Source organism: Bubalus bubalis, chromosome 9, assembly GCF_019923935.1.
Source record: "Bubalus bubalis isolate 160015118507 breed Murrah chromosome 9, NDDB_SH_1, whole genome shotgun sequence".
Classification (NCBI taxonomy): Eukaryota; Metazoa; Chordata; class Mammalia; order Artiodactyla; family Bovidae; genus Bubalus; species Bubalus bubalis.
Window position 1 is genome coordinate 8,287,586 of NC_059165.1, and position 15,685 is coordinate 8,303,270.

The window sequence follows — 15,685 nt, forward strand, 5'->3', positions numbered from 1 at the left end:
TTATCATTATATAATGTGCTTCTTTGCCTTTTGTTACAGTTTTTGTTTGAAAGTCTATTTTTTTCTGATATGAATACTGTTGCCCTTCTTTCTTGTTTCCATTTGCATTAAATTTCTTTTCCTACTCCCTCACTTTCAGTCTGTCAGTCTATTGTAGGCAGGATATAGAAGGGTCCTGAGTTTTGTTGGTGGTTTTTTTTTTTTTTTTTAATCCAATCAGCTCCCTGTGTCTTTTGATTGGAGCATTTAGTCCATTGACATTTAAAGTAATTATTAATGAGTATGTACTTATAGCCATTCTGTTGCTTGTTTTTCCATTGACTTTGTAGTTCTCTCTTCATTTCTTCTCTTGTGCTTTGATACTTTTCTTTAGTTGCATGCTTGTGTTCCTTTTTATTTTGTGTGTACCTATTGTAAATTTTTGATTTGGGTTATCATAGGGTTAGTATATGTTGACCTGTAACTATATCTACTTGTTTTAAACTGGTGGTCATTTAAAATCTACATATTTTGACTCCCCAACCCCACATTTTGTGTTTTTGATGTTGTATTTTACATCTTCATGTTAATCCCTTAACTGTTCATTGTAGTTACTGTTGCTTTTGTAATTTTTTGTCTTATAATCTTCACACTGGCTTGTTTAAGTGATTGACCCTCAATCCCTGCTAAGTATTTGCGTTTCCTAGTGGGATTTTCTCTTCCCTATAGATTCCTCTTTTTCACTTAGAGAAAACCCTTCACATTTCTTTCAGTGTAGGTTTAGTACTGATGAACTCTTTCAGTTCTTGCTTGTCTGAGAAGTTCTCTATCCCTCCTGCTATTCTAAATGACATCCTGATGGGGAGATGGGTTTTCCCTTTCAGAACTTTGAAAATATCATGCCACTACTTTCTGACTGCAAAGGTCTGTGCAGAGAAATCAGCTGATCACCATATGGGGATTCCCTTGAATAAGACTGTTTTATTCTTGCTGCCTTTAGAATTCTCTAACATTTCCTTTTTTAATTATATGTCTTGGTATGGGTCTGTTTGAGTTCATCTTGTTTGGGAACCTGTGTGCTTCCTGTATCTGGATAACTGTTTCCTTCTTCAGGTCTGGAATCTTTTAGCCATGATTCCCTCAAATGCATTTTTTAACGTTTTTTAATTTAACTTTATTTGTTCACTGAGTCATGGCTCCTCTGGGTCTTCATTGCTGCCTGGGCTTTGCTCTAGTTGTGGTGAGCGTGTGTTACTCCCTGGTGGTGGTGTGCAGGCTTCTCATTGCAGAGGCTTCTCTTCTTGCACGCCACGGGCACTAGAGCACGCAGGCTTCAACAGTACAGGCGCGTGGACTCAGCAGTCGTGGGTCCCAGGCTGTCGAGCACAGGCTCAACAGTTGCAGCACGTGGGCTTAGCTCTCCTGTGGCACGTGGCATCTTCTCTGACCAGAGATCAAACCCACGTCTCCTGCATTGGCAGGCTGATTCTTTACCACAGAGCCACCAGGGAAGTCCCCTCAAATATATTTTTTTCTTCCCTTTTCTTTCTTTCTTCTTCTTCTGAGACCCTGATAAGGCAAATGTTGGTATGCTTAAGGTCAGCCTAGTTCAGTTCAGTTCAGTTCAGTCTCTCAGTCATGTCCGACTCTTTGCGACCCCATGAACTGCAGCACACCAGGCCTCCCTGTCCTTCACCAACTCCCAGAGTTCACTCAGACTCACGTCCATCTAGTCAGTGATGCCATCCAGCCATCTCATCCTCTGTCTTCCCCTTCTCATCCTGCCTCTAATCCCTCCCAGCATCAGAGTCTTTTCCAATGAGTCATCACTTCATGGGAAATAGATGGGAAAACAGTGGAAACAGTGTCAGACTTTATTTTTTTGGGCTCCAAAATCACTGCAGATGGTGACTGCAGCCATGAAATTAAAAGGTCAGCCTAGAGATCTCTTAAATTGCTTCCAATTTTTAACATTTGTTTTTCTTTTTGCTCTTCTCATGGGATGATTTCCATCATTCCGTCTTCCAGAGCACTTACATATTCTTCTGGATCACTGAGTCTGCTACTCATTCCTTCAGATGTGCTTTTTATTTCAGCTATCAAATTCTTCATTTCTGATTATCTTTTTTTATATTTTCTAGCTCCTTGTTTACATGTCTACTGTTTACATCAATTCTTTTCTCTAAAGTAGTTAACAGTTTTATTACCAATGGGAAAAAACTCAGCTGTTTGATGTAGAGGCCGCCTAGTCCCAGGCTGGGACTAGTGGGTGAGGGGCAGTGGCCTCCACTGGCACCTACTGAAGCAGTGAGCCAGAAGCAGCCCAGATACCTGCTCCACCATGGCTCACCTCCTGAAACGTGTTGAAAGTCCATGTGGGCCCTGCCCACCCTGCAGGGTGGTACCACGGTAGAGCAAGAGTGGTGGGGGCCATGATCAATTGTGAAGGATAAAGGGGGCTTACTCCCCAAACTGTGTCTGAGCAGAGCTGTAGACGTCTGCACAGGCAGCACATCAGACCTCTGTTGTGCATGGGTCCCCTTGCTTTAGCATGCTTCCCTCTGTTGCAAGGAAAGGGAAGACATGCTTAAAGGGAATGAGTCAGACTGGGCCCAAACCCTCAAGGCTTCTGCTCCAGCAGCTAGGGATCAGACCCCACCCCTAGCAGGGCAATGATGGCCGTGGGGCAGAGGGGAACCCCACCTCCCATCTGGCCCCAGTTCCAGCTCCCCCATCTCCAGCCTCGCTTCCGCCCTCCCCATTACCAAAGTGGTAGCTGCCAGCATACCCTGAAGAAAGACATGACTTATGTCCACATCAATTCAGCTCTCCCAGAAAAGGCACTGGCACACACTGTCTGTATAAGGATGCTCCCACGTGGGAACACCCCTTCAAGACTGTAGATAACTGTTCCATCTAAATTCATAAAAGCAGAGAAAGTTAAGCAAAATGACAAGACAGAGGAATGACTCTCTGTTGAACAAGCAAGAGAAAAATCCTTGAAAAAATAATGAAACCGAAAAAATTTACCAGATAAAAACTGAAATCCCCACTGTTAAACTTGAGTTTGCTCCTTTATTTATTGTCTCCTCCACGCATTTTTCATGCATTTCTATTTCTACTTCTCTTTCCATCCACAAAATTCAGGGCAAACATTCCTACCGCCAATTTGCTTCTCACCACCTTGTCAAAGGAAGCAAAGCATGTGACCTACCCCAGGAGCATTCTCCTGCTGCCCATGTGAAACATCAATACCGCTATGCATGTGGCACCGTGAGAGGGTACAAGCTCTAATCATAGGAATCATAATTGCAACAACTGGTAACTAATTATTATTGGCTGTTAAATGTGAGGCTCTCTAAACATATTGGTCCCAACTTAAGACATTTGGTGGCTCTTTTGCATCAGTGGGTGCCCTGTATTTTCTATCTGCCAAGGGCTCACTTTCTTCCTTTCTGATAAAATGACAGAAAGTATAAAAGAGGATCTTTGGCCTTGGATGCAGACACTAAATTATTCCATAACAACTATGACAACCAAAGTAAAATCTAGTTTATAGTTCTGTATACAGCATTTTCATATATGAGTATAGATACATTACCAGATGGGGCTTCCCAGGTGGTGCAGTGGTAATGAATCCACCTGCCAATGCAGGAGACACAAGAGACTCTGGTTCGATCCCTGGGTCAGGAAGATCCCCTGGAGAAGGAAATGGCAACCCACTCCAGTATTCTTGCCTGGAAAATCCCAAGGACAGAGGAGCCTGGCAGGCTATAGTCCATGGGGTCGCAAAGAGTTGGACATGACTGAGTGACTGAGCAGGATGAGCACGATCTTCCAAGACAGGTCAATATATTGAAATTACGAGTACACTACTGTACCTGTTAGCTTTCATTTCAAAGAAACCAAATTTAGAAAATATTTCTATAAGCATCACCTTCCACATGAAGTCACTCAGTAGTGTTCAGCTGGCCAATGGAAAATCTCAAATGGGCTCACTCACATATCTATGCCTTGACAAGGACGCCTGAAAAAACAAACATTGACCACATCACCTATACATGGCCTCTTCAATATGGCGGTCTCAGGGTAGAAGACCTCTGACACGATAGCTTGGAGCTCCTAGAGGAAGCATACCAACAGACATTGAGTAGAAGCTGCCAGTATCTTAACGTTGAAGCCCCAGATAGCATCCCTTCTGTCATTTTGTATTGGTCAAAGCAGACAGAGAGTCCTCCCAGATTCAAAGGAAGGGAACATTGACTTGAGATCCCACCTCTCAATGGAAAGAGTGTCAAAGAACTTGTGACTGTCCTTAATCTCGAATACAATCAATCCACAGTTTTAAAAACAGCTATACAGCATCCACTAGTGAGCCAGTGAAATATTCTTTTACCATATATGATTTTATTCTTTATTAATAATCAAAAATATGCTGTAAGAAAATATACACATTTTAAAACTTAAAATTAAAGACAAAACATGATGTAAAGAAAAGTCATTTTTTTCTGTCAATAAAGAGAAATTAAAATGGCTAAGTACATTGGTTTTTGTGATTGCTAATTCCGTCCTCCCAAAATTCATATGTTGAAAGTCCTAACTCTCAATACCTTAGAATGTGAATGTATTTGGAGACAGGGTCTTTCAAAAGCTAACTAAGTTAAGATGAGGTCATTAAGGTTGGTCCCAATCCAATATGCTTGTGTGCATGTTCGGTCGCTAAGTCACGTCCAACTCTTTATGACCCCATGGACTGCAGCCTGCCTGGCTCCCATGGGGTTTTCCAGACAAGAATACTGGAGTGGGTTGCCATTTCCTTCCTGAGAGGATCTTCCCAGCCTAGAGCTTGAACCCGAGTCTCCTGTGTGTCCTGCATTGGCAGGAGGATTCCTCCCACTGCACCACCTGGGAAACCCCCTCAATATGACTGGTGTACTTATCAAGTGGAGATTACGGCACACGCAAGTACCCAGGTAAGCCCATGTGAAGCATTCGGAGAAAAGGGCAATCTACAAGTCAAGGAAAGAGGCCCAGAAGAAACCAACTCTGCTGATATGGACCTTGGACTTCTAGCCTCCAAAGTTGTGAGAAAATACATTTATAGCATTTAAGCCACCCAGCCTGTAATATTTTGCTATGGCAGCCCTAACAAACTAATACAATGATGTTTGGCTTTAGTAAATACATTGCTAAATTTCATAATCGCTCTTTTCTTTTTTAGCTACTGAAGCAGATATGCTGAATAGAGCTAACGCTAAAATTTCTTGCCCCCATAGGAAACTTTAAATAGCTTTCCATTAATTTTAACTTCAGATGCAACAACCGAAATTGTCAAAAACAAGATTAATAAGAAATTTACTTCAGAAAACTCATAACTGAACTCATAACCTAATATTCACAAAAACATTATCTGAACAAACTTGCATATGGTTTACTTGTTTACTTCACTTTTTAATTATTAAATAAAGCTAATTGTCTTGCTAATTATTTTGATATGTCACCTTTGAATTTCCTTGGCATTTGTTATGCTTCTTTAAAAAAACAACAACTTTTAATCTTATATAGGGATAGAGCCAATTAACAAACAATGTTGTGATGGTTTCAGGTGAACAGTGAAGGGATTTAGCCATACATATACACTTATCCTGGAGAAGGAAATGGTAACCCACTCCACTATTCTTGTCTGGGAAGAAATGGAAAATCTGGGACAGATTTTCCAGAAAATGGAAAAATGGACCAAGGAACCTGGTGGGCTACAGTCCATGCAGTCACAAGAGTTGGACACAACTTAGTGACTAAACAAAAACATACACGTATCCAATTCTCCCCCAAGCTCCCCTCCCATCCAGGCTGCCGCGTAACACTGAGCAGAGTTCCGTGTGCTCTACAGTAGATCCTTGTTGGTTATGCATTTTAAATATACCAGTGTTCACGTTTTTATCCCAAACCCCCTAACTATCCCTTTTCCCCAACCCTTCGCTCCCAGCAACTTTAAGTTCACTCTAGTCATAATGGACTTTTCCTCAATTTTAACTGGATTGGAATTAAAAAAAATCTAAATAAGTCAGCAGCCTTACGTAGCCCTTAAAATCTTAGTTCTAGCTGAAATTTTTTCTCTCTCAATTCATTATTCTATTCGCTCCCAAATTCTACCCTCTCTTCATTTTTTTCTTGCTCTTCTAGTTGCTAATTTTCAGAAAAGTGTTTTACATACTGCTCTTCGCATGACCATCCTTCACCAGTCAGTGTCCCCCACAAATCTGCAACTGGCACTCTTCCCTTTCCCTTTACAAACACTCCCTGGATGACCTCATTCAGCCTCAAGGTTTTAGCTATCCTCTATGTGCCAAAGACCTAAAATATTTTATTTTCAGCCCAGGCTTTCCATGTTCTCCAGACCCATATATCCAAACACTAACTGGAATTTCTGTGTGAGTATTCTACTGCTACTTGTGGTCTTGTTCGTTAATATTGTGAATGGTCAATTACACCACAAATTACTCAAGCAGGAAATTTGAAATCATCTTTGATTCCTTCCCTTTTTTCACTCCAATTCGTCCTCAGAGCACAAGTCCTCTTCCTTCTTAATGTTTGTTGAATCTATTTTATACACACACACACACATGAATATATATATATATACACACACACACATATATATATACACACATATATATACATATATACACACACACACACACACATATATATATATTCTTCTAGTTCCTGGGTTCTGGTTCTTATAATTTATTATCTAAGTTATTTTAACTGCCTTCTAAGACATATCCTTTCCTTCTGGCTTTACCAAGCTCCTAATGCACCCAAATTTCCTACTGTGGCATTCAAGGTTTGGTTCCTGCTTGTTTGCTTAATTAATTCAACTCCTTGCGTTAAAGCAAGCTTCCCACCCACTCCCAATTTTGTCCTTGGTTGCCTTAGGCCTACTCTCACCATAGCATTTTCATGGTCTTTTATAATCATGCATATATTCACCTCTCATCCAGGAGGTTGTCAGCTCCTAAAGAGCAGCTATTGAATTTTACTTGGTATCCTGAGCCCATAGGATAGTTGCTATTCAACATATAGTTTCTAAATAAATGAGTGAATGCAATTGTCATATTGATGAAACTTCCACTGACTCTCAACTAAGGTGTAACCAGGAACAACAGTGGGTCTCAGTGTCTGAAATGAAAAGCTGGAGCCACAGGAAGCACTCCCCAGTGGGAACTCTGTCCCTTGTAAAGCAGAAGATCCTCTCATTTGGACAGCAGTCCTTGAAAGTGCTGCTCACTTGCTGACTCTTAAAGAAAACCTGTCTGGAAAATGCTGGAATGATGGTCATTTAGAGTGCCATTAGCTGTGCACAGCACTGAAAATATTTCTGGCTAGTCTGAAGGAGAAACATAAGGATGCTCTTAAAGCCACTGAGAGCTAGCAGCAAAGGACCAAACACATGTGAAGGCAGTTATGATCTGGAGGTCATGATTCTAACACAGTGCAGAACCACAGGATGTATTTTGCAAATTTAATATTAAGGGACAAAAACAAAACAATACCTTGAAAACACAAAGTGTACTTAATGGAATACATTTTTTCCTTTCTAAAATAAGTATATTCTTTGACAACATAATGGGCATGGATCTCAGTCCACAACTCTAGCTGTATTTAAAAAAAAAAAAAAAAGATCTCTAGTGTGGAGAAAAAGGAACCCTCTTACACTGTTGGTGGGAATATAAATTGGTGCAACCATTATGGAGAACAGTATGGAGGTTCCTCAGAAAACTAAAAATAGAGTTGCCGGATGACCCAGCAATCCCACTCCTGGGCATATATCCAAACAAAACTATAATTCTAAAAGCCGCACCCGCCCGTGTTGACAACAGCGCTGTTTACGATAGCCATGACATGGAGACGGCCTGAACGTCCACTGACCGACGAATAAGACAAAGACATGCGCGTGTGTGCGTATGTGCATACGGAATACCACTCAGACGCCACACTAAGAAGGAAACAGTGACGCTTGCGGTTACATGGATGGGCCTGGAGGTTATAATACTCAGCAAAGCAAGAAAAAGACAAGTATATCGTATCACTTATAGGTCATATCAAAAATATGACACAAATGAACTTATCATTGAAACAGAAGCAGACTCACAAACCTAGAGAACAGGCTTGTCACTGCCAAGGGGGAGTTGGGGTGGGGGAAGGTTGTATTCGGAGTCTGGGACTCAAAAATGCAAAGTATTATCTATAGGATGGATAAACAGTGAGGTCCTATTGTATAGAACAGGAAACGATACTCAATATCCTATAATAAACCATAATGGAAAAGAATAGAAGAAAGAATATATGTATATATAAAACGGAATCATTTTTCTGTACAACAGAAATTAATGCAACATTGTAAATCAACTATACTTCCAATAAATAAACAAGCCCTCTATTTTCTATAATAATTTCTGACTCAAAGCACCATTTCACTGAAGTTGTGGGAAACTTAATGTTAGCTCTTTGGGAGTTCCCTGATCCTTTTCATAGTGTTCTGTCAAAGTTCTAGGATCTTCTGCAAAGCCAAGCAAATTGGGGAAATGTGGAGAATGGTGTACCTGTCCTTAATCCCCGCTCACACTGGTTGCCTGTGAGGTGCGGGATATCTTTGAACAGGCCCCTCTTGGTCTGTAGGCCTTTGGTGCTTCAGAGGTGGAGCTGTCTATGGTTCTCTCTGCCCAGACTCAACAAGAAGCTTTTCTTCACAGGGGATAAAAGTAAAACTAAAGGTCCTCTTTCAATCCCAATAACTCTGGACTTTCCTCTCTTCCTCTCAGCAGACTGGAAGCACGTCTTTATCAGCTGTAAAGCATTCCCTAAAAGCATTTTGTCTAAACCTGTGAACTCTGAACTATGGCTTTTTTAGTAGTGGAAGCAACTTACAATGGACATTTCCTGTGTAAGATGACTTTTTACTATCATTTTCCACTCGTGGGAAATCAAACCACTTATTGTTGTTTAAATAGCCAATTAAATCCAGATGACCAGGATGCTCATCCCTTTGAAATGAGTCTATAAAGGCTGGTACATGCCTACAGGAACCACACCAGTAAAATAATTTGTGTAGCCTGCTGGCAGGAGAATATGGGATCTGAAGTGAGTGCTATCCCTCACTTTAGACCTGTGGTTAGATCATCCATTTTTCAAGAGATGCTGAAAGTATAGATTTTTGTGTGAAAGCTCTTGGATTTTTAAAAGGCATCTCAACTGTTAAAACACACTATATTTATACACAATGCAGGTTAAACAAAAAACACCCAAGGGTAGATAGACCTGATCCGTGAGCTACCAATCTGCATAATCTAGACATGTCACTTGGATAAGGAACCAGTGCTTCTGTACCTTGGCTCCAAAATCACCGCAGATGGAGACTGCAGCCATGAAATGAAAAGACGCTTGCTCCTTGGAAGAAAAGCTATGACCAACCTAGACAGCATATTACAAAGCAGAGACATTACTTTGCCAGCAAAGGTCCATCTAGTCAAAGATATGGTTTTTCCAGTAGTCATGTATGGATGTGAGAGTTGGGCTATGAAGAAAGCTGAGCACTGAAGAACTGATGCTTTTGAACTGTGGTGTTGGAGAAGACTCTTCAGAGTCCCTTGGGCTGCAAGGAGATCCAACCAGTCCATCCTAAAGGAAATCAGTCCTGAATATTCATTGGAAGGACTGATGCTGAAGCTGAAGCTCCAATACTTTGGCCACCTGATGTGAAGAACTGACTCCTTGGAAAAGACCCTGATGCTGGGAAAGATTGAAGGCGGGAGGAGAAGGGGATGACAGAGGGTTAGATGGTTGGATGGCATCACTAACTCAATGGAAATGAGTTTGAGTAAACTCTGGGAGTTGGTGATGGACAGGGAGGCCTGGTGTGCTGCAGTCCATGGGGTTGCAAAGAATCGGACATGACTGAGTGACTGAATTGAACTGAACTGATACTATGCAGAAAAGATTTCTTTTAATCAGTGACTTGTGAGAATCCATAAGCTCTTTTTTTTTCATTTTGTAACAAAACTCAAAATTTCTGATGCTAAAAGTTATAAAGTCAGGATGTGAGATTTCCTCTCTATTGTTGAAGGAAGGTATCCCTGACTCTTTGGACATGATATATTCAAGCAAAATCATAAATACAAGAAATCTGTTTTCATGGGCTTCCCCTCCCTTTTCCAACCGTTGCCACTTTTCAAACCTTTTGGAGTGCCACAAGCACAGCGCAGTCCCTACTCAGTCAACAGAGCTCCACTCCATCAAGCCCTTTCAGTAAACGTTAATAACCACTACGGTCCACCAAATCGTTTACTATCAGACCAGAGTGCAAAATTGCATCATCTTTCCAAGCACATCCGGACAGTCACTGCTAAGTCGCTTCAGTCGTGTCTGACTCTGTGCGACCCCATAGACGGCAGCCCACCAGGCTCCCCCCATCCCTGGGATTCTCCAGGCAAGAACACTGGAGTGGGTTGCCATTTCCTTCTCCAATGCATGAAAGTGAAAAGTGAAAGTGAAGTCGCTCAGTCGTGTCCAACTCCTAGAGACCCCATGGACTGCAGCCCACCAGGCTCCTCTGTCCATGGGATTCGCCAGGCAAGAGTACTGGAGTGGGGTGCCGTTGCCTTCACCGTGACAGTCACTAAACTAGTCTTTTCCCAGAAGCCAAGAATTCATATACATATAAATTGTTCTTTGGAGTTATTCAAGGTACTATTTGCCCTTTTATTTCACTGAGCTGTAATTTTCATAAGCTTACTTTCTAGCATGGAATGGCGACTCCTCGTTTGTGTTTTCTTCACTAGTTAAAAACAGAAAAGGAACTCTCTAAAACTCACCATGAAACCTCATTAGTATCTGCAAACTTTATTCACACATCATTTAATTTAGTCATATATTTTTTTGGAGCATAAAATGCTTCCAAAGGCTTTTGGTATTTTGGTCACATTATATTAGGTGTCTGTTGCCATATAACAAACTGCCCAAAGCTTAATATCTTAAAACAACAATAATTTAGTATTTCTCATGATCCTCTGGTTGGATGAGCAGTCATTGTCTGGCTCGCCTGGCCTCACTCGTGTGAGTTTGTCACACTCTAAAGGTGGCCAGGCTGGAGGATCCACATGGCCTTACATGTCTGGGAGTGGTTGCTGACCATCAAGGGGTCTTGATTCTCCCCAGCATGACCTCTCCTTCTCCAGTAGACAAGATTGGCTAGACTCCTTTCATGCCAGTCTCAATAGAGAGGATAAAAGCAGATGCGTCAAGGCCAGAATTTGCAAAATTTCACAGCCACTTCATTTTATTCACCGAAAGGAGTCACAAGGCCACCTCTAGTGGTATAGCTCCTCTTGATCAAGAGACTTTATAAACTAAAGAAAAAAGTTACCTGTCTGTCCAGATTCAAATCAGCAGAGAAACAGACTCCAACTTTGAATGGGAGGAATACATATACCAGGTTGAGAAGAATTTGCAATCATCTGAAAACATTCTGCAATCCACCCCACATGTTGACTCACTCGTAAAAATATTCCAAAGTTATTTGATATGTAATAGAGGGACACAGATTCTAAAAATCCTCTGTTAAAAACAAACAAACAAACAAACTCTTCTGAAAAGCACCTAACCAAAGATGTCGGTTACCTCCTAAGTGGCAACTGTTAAGTCCTCTCACTTTTATTTTTGTTTGAGCGGCAGCCACTGCCACCAACTTGCAAGACTCCAACCTCCTTCACAGAGGCTGGACTCTCCCTAGGAATGCAGTCCTGGGCAAATGTTTTTAGCAGAGTCCCGGACTATATAGGGCTTGCCTCATAGTTCAGTTGGTAAAGAATCTGCCTGCAGTGCAGGAGACCTGGGTTCGATCCTTGGGTCGTGAAGATCCCCTGGAGAAGGAAATGGCAACCCACTCCAGTACTCTTGCCTGGAGAATCCCATGGACAGAGGAGCCTGGCAGGCTATAGTCCATGGGGTTGCAAGAGTTGGACACGACTGAGCGACTAAACCACCAACCACCTCCACCTGACTATACAAACAGTGACAGCCAGTCCAAACGAGCATGGCAGCACCATTCTAGAAGCCCAGTCTCACACCATCCTATAAAGGAAATACTCCTCTGACCATCTGCCCTAATGTTTCTCACTTCCCTGAGGCAGTTAATAATCCATGGCGCATCTCTTTGGCACAACTTTGTGATGGTCAGTTATTCTCAAGATCAAACTCACACTGACCTAGTGAATCACTGCCTTTTAAGTTACGAGACTTTTCCAAAGTCCCAGATGCTCTCTCAGTTCACATGTAAGCACTGCCCAGAAACAGAAGAGAGTTATAGCCCCTAGGGGACAACTTTCAATAAATGGGGGTTAGAAGACAGCGATTAAATGCTCCAGCTTTCCATCTTATGGACAGATAATTAGAGAGACATTCTGTACATTTCTCAGAATTCCTGGTAGAACAGAGCTCCTATTGCTTACTGCGAGGACCGCAGTGATGCACTCCTTTTTCTCCTTCCCTCTTGCTCACAACTTCTTCACTCCTGCTTCTTGGGATCACTGTCCAAATAAGTTACATAAACCCTAAGCCTTTATTCAGGCTTTGCTTTCAGAGGAACACAAACTAAGATACCATGGGATTCCTTTTTTTTTTTAATTGCCAACACATGTACAACCCAAAAGTGTGGAAGAAATGAGTCATACCATGGAGGAAAACTGTGATGAAAGAGAATCAGTCAGCAGCGGAATACTTGTTGCCACCTCTACCCTACAGACACTTCTGAAAAGTAATTCTTTAAATGGCCTGATTGAGAGCCCCTTGAAACTGGACAAGTAGGCTCAAAACTAGGCAGTGGCCAGTTTGATAACATAGCTTCGTATTCGTTCTCCTTCTTTATCGCATTCCCTTTTCTGCTTCCTCCTGTTCCCTGTGACTGAAATCCTTATTAAAATAATAGCACATTAGCCTTTAACACAGACATTGCTTCCCACATAGCCCAAACTAAGATAGTACACACATATAGTTAGTGAGAAAACATGGGGCCTGGTGGTTATTAAGAGTTCAGGCAGACGTCTAGTTTCTGGTCCAGCATGTAAGAAGCTTAGAAATCATGAGCCCATACTACTAAGTAAAAACCTAAACAAACTGAAAAATCAACAGTTTCTTAGATCTCTTGGCAATATGAGGTCACAGGACGAACTGCTGCCCCCTAAATTAGAGAGATAGATAGGTAAATACAGAGAATTACAACTTACTAGAGCAAAACCTGTGAAAGAACCAGGTGCTGGGCTAGAAAAACTTGAACTACAATTGACAAATTGCTGGAGGTTCAGTGTGGAAACTCCAACAGTAAAAAAAAACAAAACTCCACGGGGAATCAGTCACAGCAGGGCACCCACACTTCTGTGAGTTTTACTTCCAAGAACTCTACCAGGTGGTCACAGGGAAAATTAGAGAACATCACTGAATTCCAGCAGAGGGAGGGGAGAAGGAACCATCGTGAAATACATCAGAGCATACTGTTCTTACTACAAGGCTTGCCCTCAGGAGAAACTATTTTACCACCGCTTAACCTGATGGGGTTTCATCAGAACCTGTCCTACCTGGAGGAAGAGAAACACTCAACTCCAACCCCCTCTAGCCATCCAGCTGGAGTCAAGGCCAGCAGAGGGTGGGGGGCTGGGGAGGGATTGAGAAGATCTGGTGAAGTTCACAGCTCAGGAGTACAGAATCACCAAAAGACTGAGCCCTAATCATAGGACTGCAGCGTGTTTCATCTCCCCCCTCACCTTACCAGTGCATTACTGAAGGCCTCCCCCTCACCTTACCAATGCATTACTGAAGGCCTCCCCCTCACCTTACCAATGCATTACTGAAGGCCTCCCCCTCACCTTACCAATGCATTACTGAAAGCCTCCCCTCACCTTACCAATGCATCACTGAAGGCCTCCCCTCACCTTACCAATGCATCACTGAAGGCCTCCCCTCACCTTACCAATGTATCACTGAAGGCCTCCCCCTCACCTTACCAATACATTACTGAAAGCCTCCCCTCACCTTACCAATGCATTACTGAAGGCCTCCCCCTCACCTTACCAATACATTACTGAAGTCCCTTTTACCCACCAGGCCATATTCACCCTTCAACAAAAAATTACAAGACATACCAAAAGGCAAAAAATACAACTTAAAGAAATGCAACAAACATCAGAATGAGAGTCAGATATGGCAAAAATGTGGGAATTATCAGACCAGGGATTTTAAAATCTATGACTAGTATGCAAAAAGTTTTAATGGGAAAAGTAGACACACGCCAGAACAGAGAGATAATGTACACAAACACATGGAAATTCTATGAAAAATCAGAAGGAAATGTTAGATATCATCAAAAACACTGTGAAAGAAATAAAGAAGTCTTGTGATGGTGTTTCCAGTAGTCACATATGGATGTGAGAGTTGGACTATAAAGAAAACTGAGTGCCGAAGAATTGATGCTTTTGAACTGTGGTGTTGGAGAAGACTCTTGAGAGTTCCTTGGACTGCAAGGAGATCCAACCAGTCCATCCTAAAGGAATTCAGTCCTGAATATTCATTGGCAGGACTGATGCTGAAGCTGAAACTCCAATACTTCGGCCACCTGATGCAAAGAGTTGACTCATTGGAAAAGACCCTGATGCTGGGAAAGATTGAAAGCAGGAGGAGAAGGGAACGACAGAGACTGAGATGGTTGCACGGCATCAGCAACTCAATGGACATGAGTTTGAGTAAGCTCCAGGAGTTGGTGATGGCAGGGAGACCTGGCGTGCTGCAATCCATGGGGTCACAGAGAGTCTGACACGACTGAGCGACTGAACTGACCTGTGATGGGCTCGTTAGTAGACTAGACTCAGCTGAGGAAAGAATCACTGAGCTTGAGGATGTGACAGCAGAGCTTCCAAAACTGAATGACAAAGAGAAAAATGGGGAAAAACCCACAAAATAGAATATCTAAGAACAGTAGGACAACTACAAAAGTTGTATTATATGTGTGATGAAAATACCAGAAGGAGAAGGAAGAGAAAGGAAGAGAAGAAATTCTTGAGGCAATAATGACTAAGAATTTCCCCAAATTAATGTTAGACACCAACCCACAGATGCAGGAAGCTTACAAAACATCAAGCAAGATAAATGCCAAAAAACTACATCTAGGCATATCACATTCAAGCATCAAAGATAAAGAAAAAACCTTGAAAGAAGTAGAAGGGAAAAAACACCTTACTCACAGAGGATTAAAAATAAGAATTAATCTGACTTCTCCTCAAAGAAAGAAGAGTGGAGTGAAATATTTAGTGTTTAGAGAAAAAGCCTACCAAAAGAATAGAATTCTGTTTCCTGTGAAACAATTCTTCAAAAATGAAGTAGACATAAAAAATTTTTCAGACAAACAAAAACTGAAAAAATTTGTTGCCAGTAAACTATTATAAGTTTTTTAGAGAGAAGAAAAATAAGATAGGTCAGAAACTTGAATCTACATAAAGAGCAGAAGAGCATATTGAAGAAGGAATAAGTGGAAGTAAAATAAAAGCTTTTATTTTTCTTGTTCTTAATTGGTCGAACAAAAAACAGTTTGTTCCAAATGATAGCAGCAAGGTATTCTATTACATATGCTAATGTATACATATATATGCATATGCATGCA